Source organism: Ostrinia furnacalis, unplaced genomic scaffold (genome assembly GCF_004193835.3).
Source record: "Ostrinia furnacalis isolate ACB-3 unplaced genomic scaffold, ASM419383v2 OfSCF0694, whole genome shotgun sequence".
In the NCBI taxonomy this organism is placed as follows: Eukaryota; Metazoa; Arthropoda; class Insecta; order Lepidoptera; family Crambidae; genus Ostrinia; species Ostrinia furnacalis.
In genome coordinates, this window is record NW_021130933.1 from 841077 (window position 1) to 857345 (window position 16269).

Sequence of the window (16269 nt, forward strand, 5' to 3'; positions counted from 1 at the left end):
GGGTCTGAGAGCATACATTTACATCTTGCTTGCGCTTGCATTACAAGATGAGGCTGTTGCTGAGCCGAAACCAATACATGACGAATGTTTAAACTGGTCACAATGGCCTAACAAAGGCCGGACATGCCAGACATCATCTATTTTGGCCGGACACCCAACCAAAAACCCTGTCGTTGTCCTGCCTTTTCCTGACGCCTGGCAACGCTAGCACGAATCGTTGTGTACCGCGCCCGCGCAGCCGTGACCCGCACCTGCGGTCACGGGTCGCCTGCCTCTAGTTATGTACCCACTTCTTTGTGGTCACTATGGTTTGTGAGTAACCACCACTTTGATAAGTAGAGTATTTCGCAACATCCGTTACTATTGAAATCGACATTGTAGAGACCTCTTGCGATTGTTTACATTTGCAAATCATTATTTAAAATTACATGCTGATAGTCGTTATGAACAGGGAAATTATTATTCTGAAAATAATTTAATGACTAAAAGGTGTCAACAGAGTTTATAAAGTTTTGAGCACTTCAAAAGAAAAGATTTCAACGCGTCAAAAATTTAATTCATTAATTCATAATTTTGTCTCGAAATTTTAAGAGCATAACATAGTTAATAATACATTACTTAGAGGTTACAACTATAACGCTACTTTGAAGTTAATAGGTTCGAGATCATGATGATGTAGATGCTTAACTCTAATCTACTTAATCTACCCGTGTAAATATGTTTTCCCGTGCAAGCATGAGTCAGTTTCATACATGTTTCATACACCACACGTATGTAGGACGGGTGTAGCGCCCTCGAGGTGGCAATTTCCTGCAGGAGTCAGGAAGCGAAGCTAGTCGTGCGTGACCATTCGATACGGATCCACGTCACGGTGCGGTGCAATATGAGAATTTATGTGCAGTAAATACATTTAGGACATTAATTTAAAGTGTATTCGAAAATTTCTAACATCTTCTATCGATGTTCGTTAGTCTGACTAAAACTCTTGGTTTTAAAATGTTTGTCGTAGTCCAGGGTAGGTCTAAACGGTGAGCAAATAAGGAAAAATTGCGATGGCTTATTTATTGCCTTTAAGGCGGAACAGAGTTCGCCGGGTCAGCTAGTAGGTAATAGATTTATTATAATACAAAAGAACGACGACCTCATAAAGGTAGCGGGAAGGCGCTGGATGCAGGCCGCCATCAACCAACCGGCCATTGTGGAAATCATTGGGGGAGGCCTATGTTCAGCAGTGGACAGTGATAATACAAAAGAATCATGAACATATGGGAGACATTATATCGCCAATACTGAGTCAGGTAAGCTCAGGGCCCCGATTGCGCTAATTTTTAACGTCTCCAGCTCCAGCTGACGTCAGCTGTTTTGACCAATCCGTATCGCAGAATCGAAGAAATCGAAGAAGCGCGTCTGTATTGGAGANTTTATGTAAGAAAATGCGCTACCCTCTCGCGCACATTAGCCGGCGTACGCGCACGTGTGTAAGTGAGCAGCGGAACTAATCGCGACGGAAGTCCTTTATCTGCGGGCCGTTCATCTCCTGGGCGGTGACGACAAGCTATACAGTTAGAGCCACACTTACTACCAACGAAATAAGACCCATTTTAGCGAGGGCCACAAAAATACGTTACGTAATTGTAATCGTAAGTTGTGTGCCGTACTGCCAGTTATAATTGGATCGCTTAAACGGTCATTGTGCAGGGATTATCCAGATAATAATAATAATAATAATAATAAAGTTTATTTCGGTAACTTTTACACATTTTTCATTACAAGTATTTGGGGCTTCCCATTAAGCAACCAGTTTTGCTTGTGTTGGGAAAGAATTTAGATATTTAGATACATATACGTAAGTACTTATGGTAAGTAAATTGAAAACTTTACCAGACCAAGGCTAAGTTGCACCAATTGATTATAACCGTGACTTAATAGTCAGACTTTAGAGTTTAGTTAGCGGTGTTTTATGTATGGAGTTTGGTTGACAGACTTCTGACGTTTGCTAAAGTTAATGTAAGATGGTGCTACCCAGCCTAAGGGTTCAGTTTCCACGTTCTTGTTTCTCTACCCTAGCAAGGGGCAAGGGATATCTAACAGTAGACAGGATTGTAGAACGTTCTAGGATGTACTAAATACAAATGCATAAACTTACGATAAAACATTTATAAAAATAATTTAGAAAGTAGGTAAATGAACTGTCAACAGAAATCATAATATTAAAATGAAAGTCATGTGAATTCGGAATGTAAACAACTCTATATTGTAGATTTAACGATTATTAAGTCCGAAAAGTTATCTTAAAGTGAAAGAGAAATGTATCAATGATAATTCTAAGTGTTATAGAGCAAAGACATTAACATTTCTAACTTTCTAATATTGTATCGCATGAAATAAATATTGGATCTGCTTGCATCTACAATAAATTTGAATTCAAATATTATGTATGTTTGAGAAAGTGCATAAGTTTATTAGTTTCGATATAATTTAGTAATCATTTAATGGAATTTAAAAGTTTCATATTAACTGTCCTTTAAAAGTGGACTTAGAATCAGTTTAAGAATTTGAGCAGTTCCAAATTAATTTCATCTTTAATTAAACAAACAATAAACTCGTTCTGCATATCAAGAATAATAAAATACCTTGGCAAATTAATTCGTGTCGATTTTATTCGTCTGCCTAATTAATTGTGCAGTAAATTATTAATTATTACACTTGTTAGGTTGGGATTCCAGCACGACTTGTCACGCATGTTTTCAAATTACGACGAATCTTGGCTAAAAATAAAAGTAAAACCACTCTACCACTACTGTAATGCTTTGACGTCACGAATTAAAATAATATAGAATAAGACCACCACCACTCTTCCCGATGTTGTAAAAGACAACTACATATTAAGCAAAAATCAGGTCTCCATAACCTGGCTGACTGGCAGTGTAGGAGAAGATTTTATAATTTAAAGATTGAGTTTATAATTAATTTATAATTTAGGAGAAAAGTAATAAAAATCTGTTAAAACACGGATGAAACATTAACATTCATTTAGTTAGAGGTAGAGCTACTAATCAATGATTATGGACATGAAAGTAAAATGCAATATAAAATTAAAATATCTTTTAATTTCTCGGAGGTTTGTCTGAAACTATTTCAGATACAGCTGAAGCTGAAATGATAAGATTTACTGTTCCTAACGCCGACTCATGTCGATACGCAATAGTCATTCATATTATATTTCATACCTAATTAATTTCTACAGACTTTGATGTTCTTATTTATTAGGCTTGTCTATAAAATATTTTAATTTATTTGACGCTTTGCGACACGGCAACATGCTACAAATTAACGTTATTTATGTATCTTTTCAGTATGCATGCGAATACAATAAGTTGGCTGAAAATAGCACCTGTTACATAAGATGTCGTGTGGTTACGGCAGAGTAGAAAAAGACCTATAGGCCTAAATAGCCTTTTAGGCTTTATTTCCGACTAAAGTCTGTTTTTAGTAGTAGGCTTATTATAAGGCTATAGCCATTATTCAGGTTATGGCTTAGTATGAATTAAACAAGTATTTTTGTATTGCATTTATTTTCAAATTAAATAAAAACGTTATACATTGTTTCCAAAATATATAATTTCTTTTTTTATATATTTTTTTTTATAAAATTTAACTTATTTCTTGCTTTTTAGTTAACTAATTATTACCTTGATGTTACCACCGAAGGTAGGCAGTACATTGAGACCATATTCTTCATGTCTAGTGTAAAATAATATTCCCTACAAAATTCACGGTCCACGAAATTGACGGAGTAATCGGTGAACATACATAGAAAAAAAATACATACAGTCGAATAAAAAGATTAAAAATAAATAAAATAGACCTAGCCTAAAGGACTAAAAACCTTTATAGGTTTTTTAGCCTTTTAAGCCTTTTAAATATGCGCCTAGCCTACAAAAAGGCCAAAAGCCTATAGTAATCGGGTGGACAAAAAAAAGGCTATGAAAAAGGCCTAGCCTAAAGGCCTAAAAGACTTTTTAGGCTTTTTTCCCGCTGTAGCCCCTAATTCGTAGGCTAGCCTTAAAAAAAAGCCTAAAAGCCTATAGGCCTCGGGAACACTATCACCAACCCCTACTCTTCCCGCGGATGTCGTAAGAGGCAACTTAAATAGGGACTACACATCAAACAGAGAACGGGCACAGCGCTCTCTGAAAAACATTAACTTTTTTTAAAAGCGATCTCCAACCCGCCTGGCATGCGTGGGGATTATAGCAAATTATTTTCGAACCCGTTTAATATGGACTTTTAAAAATTGTCTGAAATAAAGAATTTTTATTTATTTATTATTTTTATTAAAGCCCCCCACTATAGCGGAGGAGGCTCATAGTCCAGCAGTGGACTGTAAAGGGCTGTTGATGATGATAATGGTTACATAAGATGTCAACGTACTACTTACGTTATTTTACCAAATGTGTGCTACTCACTTTAAGTAAATCTATCACTTTCCCAGAAAAATCCACGATAATTTAGCAACCTCTCAAGTATGCCACGTGCTGGCAACAAGGATGTGAGCCACTCATTAGGGCCGTATTCGTCGTACGCGCAGCCCGCTATCTAACGGTTGCGCACAGACAGATGCGCGCACTTGCATCTGGTGCATTGCGCAGGTTCGCGCACTTTGCGGGTTTTAAACCGCAACCACTTTGTAGATGTCGGAATGCGTCCCCGTGTCAGCCGAAAACCATTATAGTAAGCACATAAGCAGTCAGTGATTTTACTCTATTGATTTTTAATTTCAACTCTATGGATTTTATTGTGTCTTAAGTATTCAGCTTATTTTGAAACTAGACGAAGTCCCAACATCCCTCTCCGTAAGCCCTGGCACCAAATAAAAATACTAATTTACCAACTCGGAACACAAACCTACGGCCCATTTGGAACGAGTTGGAGAACTTTTCTATTTTAAAAGATTGATACCGACCGAAACACCATGACAATAATTTCAAAACCTCTTTATGTAGAGACTTAAACAATGGGCATCAAGCATTTGTAAGCACTTGTATTTTACCTAGGTACATCGTATTCTATTTTGCGATTAGCTATCCACAATACCAATGATGCTTTGGTAGATACTCATACATACAGTTCACGCACTATTTGACCAGCAGAGGTCGTTGGCCGAAATTGCAAGGAACATTCAAAGTTGAAAGCATACGGCACATGAAAGCGTGGCCCGTACTGACCAGCAGCCTCTGGCATGAATAGGGTTTCCAGGGCTTAAAATCGAAAACAGGACATACCCCTTCATATCAGTTAGTTTAGCCAGATATTAGTCAAAATTGCCAAAGTGACTTTTGATCGAATCAGAAATGAGGAGATCCCGTAAACGATCTAAAGTCGCTGACATAGCTCGACGGATTAGCAAGCTGAAGTGGCAATGGGCAGGGCAGATAGTACGCAGAACTGAAGGCCGATGGGGCAGCAAAGTTCTGGAGTGGAGGCCGCGTACTGGAAAACGCAGCGTGGGTCGTCCACCCACAAGGTGGACCGACGACATCATAAAGGTAGCAGGAAGGCGCTTGACGCAGGCCGCTACCAACCGGGCAACATGAAAAGCATTGGGGGACGCCTATGTTCAGTAGTGGACGTCCTATGGCTGAGATGATGATGATGAATAAATTTGGGTGGAGATCTAGAGTGGCAAAGGCAGCGGGTCTGAGAGCATACATTTACATCTTGCTTGCGCTTGCATTACAAGATGAGGCTGTTGCGTAGCCGAAACCATCATATGACGAATGCTTAAAAACTGGCCAAAATGGCCTAACAAAGGCCGAACATCATGTAATTTGACCGAAACTCAACCAAAAACCAAAAAACCTGTCTTTGTCCTGCCTTTTCCAGACGCCTGGCAACACTAGCACGAATCGTTGTTTACCGCGCCCGCGCAGCCGTGACCCGCACCTGCGGTCACGGGTCGCCTGCCTCTAGCTATGTCCCCACTTCTTTGTGGTCACTATGGTTTGTGAGTAACCACCACTTTGATAAGTACGAGTATTTCGCAACATCCGTTACTATTGAAATCGACATTGTAGAGACCTCTTGCGAGTGTTTACATTTGCAAATGATAGTCAGCATGGATGGGCAGGGAAATTATTATTTATACTGAAAATAATTTAGTAAGTAAAAGTTGTTTTAAAAACAGACTTTTAAAAGTTTTGAGCTCTTCAAAAGAAAAGACTTCAACGCGCCATATTTCAAAATTTTGTCTCAAATTTTTAAGATTATGATTTAAATTTTTCATTTTAAAAGGAACGTAAGAGTTAGATAGAACGTTAGAATAGGGATGTTTTCTGGGTAAAAAAGTAAGAGTTTTAATTAGTCCGTCAGTTAGCTTATCAAAAACTACTTGACACCTATTTTTCACTTTTTAAAACTAATGAAAATGTAAAGAGATAAAGCGTGCCAAAGTTCTAAAGAAAAGGCCCGTGACGTCAGTGAGTGCGTAAAAGTGCAGCACTTTATGACGTCGCGCAGAACTTCAATGAACTATAACTTTGTAATTATTTGTTTGTTTGATTGACAATTAAAATTATATGAGTCCAATATTTTTTTATATTAAAATTGACGGACTAAAAAATTTTTTTAGGAAACTTGCCTATTATAACAAACGCTACTTTTAAGTTAATGGGTTCGAGACTTGGGTTCGAGATCATGATGATGTAGATGCTTAACTCTAATCTGCGTAATCTACCCGTGTAAATATGTTTTCCCGTGCAAGCATGAGTCAGTTTCATACATGTTTCATACACCACGCGTATGTAGGACGGGTGTAGCGCCCTCGAGGTGGCAATTTCCTGCAGGAGTCAGGAAGCGAAGCTAGTCGTGCGTGACCATTCGATACGGATCCACGTCACGGTGCGGTGCAATATGAGAATTTATGTGCAGTAAATACATTTAGGACATTAATTTAAAGTGTATTCGAAAAATTCTAACATCTTCTATCTTCTATCGATGTTCGTTAGTCTGACTAAAACTCTTGGTTTTAAAATGTTTGTCGTAGTCCAGGGTAGGTCTAAACGGTGAGCAAATAAGGAAAAATTGCGATGGTTTATTTATTGCCTTTAAGGCGGAACAGAGTTCGCCGGGTCAGCTAGTAGGTAATAGATTTATTATTTATAATTTATTATTTAAGATTTATTATTTGTATTATAATACAAAAGAACGACGACCTCATAAAGGTAGCGGGAAGGCGCTGGATGCAGGCCGCCATCAACCAACCGGCCATTGTGGAAATCATTGGGGGAGGCCTATGTTCAGCAGTGGACAGTGATAATACAAAAGAATCATGAACATATGGGAGACATTATATCGCCAATACTGAGTCAGGTAAGCTCAGGGCCCCGATTGCGCTAATTTTTAACGTCTCCAGCTCCAGCTGACGTCAGCTGTTTTGACCAATCCGTATCGCAGAATCGAAGAAATCGAAGAAGCGCGTCTGTATTGGAGACGTTAAAAATTAGCGTAATCGGGCAGCAGTAGGTACATACATACAAATTGTAAGCGTGAAAAATGTCCACCACTTCTATTATTATCATAATCTTATACTTTTGTTTAGAAACAAATCAAATAAAAGTACCAATAAAACGTTTAGGTAAGTACAAAGTTTGTTAGATTAAAAACACTTGCTGTCGTATTAATTACTATTAACAATTAAGATTATTCTTTAACGAGCTCTATTACAGAATTACAGAAGAATGGTATCCCAATAAAAAGACGGGCGATTGTTACACTTTCGTACGCGTTTTTGCATTGCTATCTAAGACAATAAACATTATTCTCGGAGCATTGATACAACAACCGCAATTAGACGACATTCATCCAAATTACAATGCAGCCTGATGCAATGGGTGCACTTGGTCTGATGGACGCAAAGTAGTTACTGGGAATCATTTTAAAGCTGAGATCTTGCTTTGAATTTCTTGATCCAAAGATACATTGGATGATTATAGTTGTCAAGAGATTGTGGTTTTGTTTTGTTAGACTTTAACTTGTTAACAATGTAATGTTGAGGTCCTATTTTGATTATCGTCAATGTATACTCACGAACGAGTATCAAGCAAGTACTCTTCCGCACTTAGAATATTTTTTTAAGATAATGATGATGATGTGTTTTATCTTCATGAACAAAGTGGGTTTTGCAAGACCATGAAATGATACAATACTTAGTTTATTTTCAAAATCTGCATAACATGATTTGCACTTTCGGTACCTACGGCATATTCTTCAGTTGCGTTAACATTATCTTTATTTACCTGAGCTAGAAATGAATGAGATAACATTTTATACTTTATCTTAATGCAATCAACAGAAAAAGCGTTTTATTGCTCATTTGTGTTCAGATCTGATAATTGGGAAACAAGAATATTCCAAGTTACAGTACCAATGATTGCCATTTTAATTAAAATTATAAGATAACATCTGGTGGGTTTTACTAACATGACTTTTAGTTATTCTTCTACTTGTATAAGTAAGAACGGATTGTATGTTCACACATAGTTTGTTATCAATAAACATTACGGTACCATCAAACTGTTATTTTTTCGTCTCAGTTACAACAGTTAGCATTCCCATGGTAATTAAAATGTTGTGAACTTGTGAAGATTAAAAGATAAACACGAGAGTGTACCTTTTATGTTTATACTGCATCTCAAGATAGTTTCGGGCATTCTGTTTCTTCAAAATGTATATTGTCTGGCCATTTATAAGTCATGATATGTCAGCGTTTTGACCAAGGTAAAAAAAGGTAAATTTTTCTTCAGTATAAACATTAATTAGGTAAAACATTTCACCTGTATTTACCAAGTCGGTTTTTATGTAAGCTCTGCATGGTTAACATTTCCTTGACGTGGAGTTGTATTAAGTGTCATACAACTTGTTTTCCTGAGAATTATACTTTCGTGCTTAACTGCAACATTTCACACACGTTACTAATAAGTGTTTTTAGAGGAAAATTTAATCATATGGTTTTTATTATACATAGTCGCCAGTGCAGCTTTCAAGGAAAAGTTTGTAACGTATATTTATTACGTTATGATTTTGAAATAAACTTTGGCAGAATAAGAAAAAAACACGCAGATCTAAAGATCCCTGCTTAAATGTTTAATTTTCTTGATTTCGTTTGAATTTCAGCTGCTTATAACCGAACTTAAATGATTAATTTCAAATTACCTGTAATATTTTCTTGTAATTTTAATACCATTTTTTCTGAGCCTAAAATATTGGCGGCACATTTGGACAGTTTGATTTGTGATAAGTGCTTTCGTCAGATTGATGAAAGTGTTCGGCTCGCGCGCTGTCACGTACGCAGCTAGTGCGCCCGCGCAACCGTCCCGCATACTACACGCGTTTGCGGTTCAAATAGTTTGAATTCTGCCGCAGTGATTACTATTGGGAACACACAATTTGAAAGTCATTTTAATCACTATTATTGAAAGAAAGAAAGAAAGAAAGAAAGATACATTTATTACAGTGGACATCACACAAATACAGGCAATTACATAGACATGACAGTGGCACATAATAATAAAAGAAGAAAAAATAAAAACAAGAGTAAACTGAGCAGTGCCACCCATTCACCAACCAGATGCCCACTGCAACGGGACCCCACTCAGCATATGCCGTGGCCCACGGTGACGAAGGCCACGGCGCTGGTTTTCAGTGTGTATTGGAATCTGGGAGCTATTTTTATGGCAAAGAACTCGACAAAGAAAAACATACTTATACCTTTTTATCATTATAAGTACTTAAGGTGATGATTGGTTGATTATTGGTGCATCGAGGTCTCAATAGCAGGTTTTTTATATTATTATGATCATTATCGATGGCCTCTTAGAGTTTGATCATAGCTTCGTGGTCAATATCATAATATATTTCTCAAATCGTGTTACCAATTATAGGCTGAAGAACTGATTTAGAAGCCTATTTTATATTCGTATGCCGACAAAACAAAAATGCTATTTCTATGCTAGTAGATTCACTTAAGCCTTAATCAGAACCTATGTCTAATGGTTCGAAGGCAATAAATACATTTTTAATTTTATTTTATTTATTTTTATTTTTAAATATTTAGAACAATGCATATCATCACACCGGGGCATTCATTAAAATTTTGATCTTACTCCATTGTCTTAAGGTCAAACTTAACAAACGCAGCAGCGTGTCAGTCAACGCGAAGTGAGAACGGCTTGTGTCAACATGGTGATAGCGAGTGACTATGTAGCTACTACTACTACTAATACTAGCGTATATGCTTGGTCTCAGGGACCATTAAGAGTGAGGGCAGAGAAGGCTCACCTCAAATAAATTACATAAATGCGGAAAATCCAAGACACGAGTAGTGAATTATATACTTCTGCGCTTCATTGAGGTTGGTCTCCAAATTATACTGATGCTCGGTATATTTTTCAGTTCCCGATCCTGAACGATAATGACATGATATGTGATAGTATGTTTTTGTTTTAGAAATATCAATGACATCTGAAGATCTAATGTGCTTTTTGAAAAACAACATCTAATTTGATCAAATTTCCTTATAATTTGAAATAAGTTCTAAAATACCTAGTAAAATGGACAACCTCAACGTAGGTATTTGATGTCGTCCATACTAAATACTACGAGTGTGTCCATTATCGTTAAGCCCACTGTCTTAATTTTCTGGTGTGGTTTAACACACCTTACTATTCTAATTGGCACCTCACAGTTCACACACTTCGGAAAGGACAAGGAAAATAAAGATGTTATCGGTTTGAAAAGGGTAAATGTATTTCAGGGAATTATACACTTTGGCTTGCTAAAGTTTGAAATCAATATTAGTTTTGGGCGATCAAAACATTCATACATCAATGTTATTATATTTTTTCACAACCAAACCAAAGTGTTTGCATTCAAACAAATCTTTCCCGTCATCATTCGCCTCAGTTCATTGAGTCCGCTATTGATTAAGGCTTTGAGCATTACCATCACGCTCAGTTACAAGGTTTCCCAAGGGCTTTGAACATATACTTATTATTATAGTCATCTATTACAATCACTAATAGTATGTTCTTACATCGCGTCGTCGTGCTGCTATCGTTGAATTCTCAATAACTTATTAGATGTACAGTATTCCGACTAGCTAAATGGTATTTTTGTTGATATTTGTGATATCAAAATACTATTTCTAATATCACAGATCTATTCATTTTCATTCTTCTTTGACTTGATTGGATCCTGCTTATACATGAAAATATCAAGAACAAAATACGCGATTCCATTTCTGTTTCATCGATATGCGGCAAAACAGAATACATAATAGTGCAAGTAAGTAGGAACACAATGCACCGTTTTTATTCTTGCTCAATATTTTGTAAACAGCGAGAGAGGAAACTTGATATGATAACAAAAACCGGTAAGAGTTAGCATAATGGTGCAGGAAACCGTTGCAAAACAGTCCGAGACGTTTCCTTTGTTGAACGGCTAAACGGTTTCGATTGTTGTTAGGTATTATCGTTGTTGCAAGATGCTAATGTTGGTCTACCTACTCATCAATCAACTTTGGCTTCACACCACGTAAGTAATTGCCATCTTTTGTCAAGAAAGATAATCACAAGGTCGTTTGTGGTAACGTAGCAACAGCAAAAGATTTGTTAGATTCGTAAATAACAAAAGAATTAGACACAAAGGAAAATGGTAACTTTTACTTTAATCTTAAATTGAAATGAATGTTGCTGAAAAACTGTGTTAGAATCATTGTGCGTTATGTAAAATCGTTTATTCTGCTAGCAGACTCATTTGAAATCTTTACTATTTCAATACAGTGGCGTAAAGTTATTGGACAATTTGGACATATTGAAATTCATTCATTACTATTTTATTATGAAGCACCTATTGTTAATTTCATTGGTAGATGAATGATGAAGAAAAAGAAGTGATTATTCAAAGAAATATCCCATTGTGTTGCTCAAGAAAGGTCAAACAAACGAAGCCACGACAAGCTTGTTACCATGTTAATACTAAATTGAAAAAGAACCTTTTGAGGCTGTTTTAAGAATGTTACCTAAAATAAGAACATGTTTGGAATGCTTGTTAGCACGTGCAGTTAAACAAGAGTTCCATTTCTCTAAGTACCCAATTTAACAACAACTTACTCCATCGAAATCATTGCCAACTGTAATCATTAATCGTTGTGTTTGCTGAAAAAATGTGCCTTGTAACCTAGAGTTTTCTTTATGAACTGTCCATTCATGATGAGTTGAATTTCGTCTGTTTTCCAGGTCACGTGTGTCGGCTCGTAAGTCGCGCGTGCTGCGTGCGCGCTTACGACCCTCTTGCAGTGAAAGTTAACACAATATTTTATTTGGACGCAGTAAAGTCACTTGAATTTGTTTACAGCCGTGACACAAATTTTAATTTGCTACTGAACTACTCGCTATGTTATTCATAGAGATATTAAATATTGTAAACAACCAAATAGCTAAGTAAAGAACTGGTATTCTGAAAATTCTGAAGCTACTCAACAATATTGGAATAATCCAACTGAATCCCAACTAATATTATAAATGCGAAAGTAACTCTGTCTGTCTGTCTGTCTGTTACGCTTTCCCGCTTAAACCTCGCAACCGATTTTGATGAAATTTGGCATAGAGATAGTTTGAGTCCCGGGAAAGAACATAGGATAGTTTTTATCCCGGTTTTTGAAACAGGGACGCGCGCGATAAAGTTTTTCTGTGACAGACAAAATTCCACGCGGGCGAAGCCGCGGGCGGAAAGCTAGTAAGTAAATAAATTGTCTTAATTATGCAAATACATTGATAAAATTTCATTTTATTACTAATGTAATTATGCAAAATTTATTTTATCCTGTTTTGATCTTACTTCAATAACAAAAACACTGATACAAGTTTAACCGGAGTTAAATAAGAAATCGTGGTCATTTATTTTCGTAGCTTGACGATACCGCACCGTACATGACTCGACCGTTATTTCTGCTAAGCATTACGCTCGCTTTGGTGTTAGTCATCTTATTGCACTTATAAAAAGGACTAATAATACAAGTTCTATTTTTCTTAGAGAGGCTTGATCCGTTAACGGTGTTAATAATTAGTTTCTGTAATTGTCACTAAAATATGGTAATGTTTGTTTTCAAATACTGCACCAGACTGTTAATTCTTATTTCACCTCTCGCGTGCAGTCTTCATATACTCTAAATAGGTACTCGCTCACGTTTTCTAATGCGTTGGACATCAACATAACATTGCTATTAATACGTTGTTGACAATCTTTGCAACAACTTGCTATTCAATTTGAATCAATATAAGCCATGTTTTTATATCATTACAGGCGAGAATTGCATGAACATAGGGTTTTACGTCATTTACGTACCTTGAACTTTCCATACGTCCCTACGTGCCTGATATATTATGGTCTGATATCCGTGTCACATGTGCGATGACGACATCATAACAACTTTTTTGCTGATATTTCGACAGATTTTTTTTAATTTTCTTTGTTACATGCACGCGTTTGTTTAATTTTTGTCAAAACCAGAACTTACTTTCTTACAACATTATCTGGTATTATCGGATCAGCCTTTCTGGCAAAAGTGACAGCGACATAGAAAAACACGGAAACAGGGAAATACAAAATCACGTACTAAATGTTATAAATGCCATTTATTTTTTGCAATTAAGCCTGTAAAAATCCCACTTCTACAACTTTTTAACTTAGTAGATAATTAGTAATTGTTTAGCTAATATTATATCAGTTTAACTAATTATCTCTTAGAATGACTTACAGGAAGATTTCTCTTGTATTATACAGCTTTTTGTTCACATCTAGTCTTAAGCTAGTACATTGGATTGGCAACTTTTTACGAGATCCAACAAAAACGTGTTTATAGAATGTATTGGATAAGGAAGTTGGAAATAATCAGGTGTACATTGTGGTGTTTAAGATAGAAAATCGCAAATCTTATCAAGATCCGCCATTATTATGAGACAAACAAAATATTTACTCGCCATAGCATAATATATGGTTTCGAGCACCTTAATCTCGTTTATTGATTCTGTGCATCAAAAGCCAGTTCGGTCTTTTTTTGCCGTTCGGGAGTCGGGGTCCGGTCGATACACACACATTGTAAAAAATACACACATGAGCACGTAGCAACAGGTAGTTTATGTCGAAGAACTGAAAGGGTACATTTACCGAGTCTTGTTTTGGTATCGAATCAAAAATTTACAAAATTTACTTATATCAGATTCTGGTTCGTTGAAGTCTTTTGTATGGCGGGTCTAGAGGTCCAAAATTAGTTGTATCGAAAAACAAACTTTAGAGGCGGCAAACCTCATCAAATGTAATAAAACTTCGTATTGACCATCTGTACCGTAATAAAACTAAGAATTTAGTACCGCTGGGTGCCTACTTGCTAATTACACACGACATTTGCAATTATAATCGGACCGTCCTTTTTTTTCTTCGTTTCATCAGAAATAGCGTTTAGTTATCGTGAACTTTAAAGCTGGCATTTATTTTTAATTATTAAGTAACCGCCTTGTGCAAGTTGGAATTATTCTTTGATAAGTAATGGACAAGGCATTTTGGCGAAACTACGAGTATCATTACCGTTGACAGCACCTTTAACCAGTTTCAATGTTGTTTACCTTTTAAACCCCTTTTGACCACAAAGACGCAATGTAGGTAATTTAGAATTCTGATAAACATATACTGTACTAAAACAGGTAGGTACCTACTATCCAAAATTCTGCCGAGGGTCTTTGTAATATAATATAGATTGAAGAAAAAGTAACAGCCACGTTAATAGATTCACAATACACATTATTGTTTCCATGGTTATTAATAAATAGGCTATGCAGAGGTTTCGCGGAGACCAATGTTTACAACTTTCTATGGGAACTTGACACGCCATTGTCTCATCAGGAGAATACGCATCGCGGCGCTCGCAACGATGCCATGGATTCTTTTCCAGCCACGAGAACAGCTGACTCTTCAATTTAAAAAAATAAATACCAATTTACAGATCGGAAACACAATAGTCTCGTTACTAACGCATAACACGCTTAAAACGGTAATTAACACGGACGATAATTCACAGTTTTGACGTCAATTAAAATCCAATAAGATTCTTAAACGATCCAACCGATTTTAGAACGCGAAGAACCTACATATTAACGATCTCTAAACTTTCTTCCGCAACGGTACAATCTGACGCCTAATTCCATAAAATTTTAGTTGAACCGTCAAAACTAACACGACTTTCTTTAAAGAAAACTTCGTATGAGCCGGCTGCTGGTGTCTCGCGGGCGGATTGAGCTCCGTCGTCATATTTCACGAGTAAACAGAGAGGCGACGTGGAAGAAAACCGGCGGGCGCGCACTGGAACGGGCTGTCTGCCTGCTCACCGTTAGACCAGGATGGCCGCCTCCAGATCACCTGACGCTGTAAACACCAGGTTACATCATCTGACGAAATTTACCGTTAAGATCCTCTGCGTGCGCCGGATCAGACGCCCGTCCTCGTCATGTCACAAGCACTGGCACTGAACAATCACTGGTATGATCACTTCACAGCACCACCGATAGCCGATCCTCGTGCATTTCGCGTGCGCCCGGTGTAGGTTGTATGAGAGGGCCGCGTCGAGTGTGCATGGGAGCATCAAGTGCGACGGACCGTGAATCTTAACCTACCTGTGCGGGCGCTTGCGTGTCTCTGCGCCCGCCGCGCCGGCCCGGCTGCTTTACCGACGCCAGCTGCCGCCATTACAAACACATTTCTTTACAAAGCATCTCAAACACCAAACATACACTTTACCTTCAAAAACACACTTTTGCACAATCAATTCCCGAAATTTGTATTCCAATAAGCAGGAAATGTTTACTTTCTCTGCAATGTCATTCCTTAGAAGCCTTATACTGTTTTAGCAACGTCAACACTGCCATCTGTTGATACAACACGAAAAGGCTATGTACAACCTAGAATTGAACCTGCGATAGATCAAATTTCAGTGAATAAGATTTGGCATTTAATTTTAACTCTAAAATTTACGATTACTTTATGCTTCATAAAAGTAAAATTTGGCTAAAAAAGGTTTCTTTTTTATCATTAGGAATCGTGCTTAGCAACGAGTAAAGCACCTGTGTCGTTCATTCTATCCACAGTTGTTAATTTGTAGAGTTTTACCTAGGTGGCACTACCAGTAAATGAAAGCCTTATTTTTCCAGCTACAGTTTC

General features: G+C 37.0%; 1 protein-coding gene across 2 annotated transcripts in view; it reads right to left on the reverse strand.

Annotated features, from left to right (window-relative positions):
- The window catches only part of ck (unconventional myosin-VIIa ck), a 46036-nt gene extending 30163 nt beyond the window's left edge, over positions 1-15873 (reverse strand). The window contains exon 1 of one of the 2 annotated variants that reach the window (XM_028300106.1): positions 15850-15873. The gene's annotated coding sequence lies outside the window, so the exon portion shown is untranslated. Of the gene's footprint in view, positions 1-15514; positions 15761-15849 lie in introns of those variants that run through there. The other variant, XM_028300105.1, reaches the window with a different exon arrangement.
- Between the last annotated feature and the right edge of the window lie 396 nt (positions 15874-16269).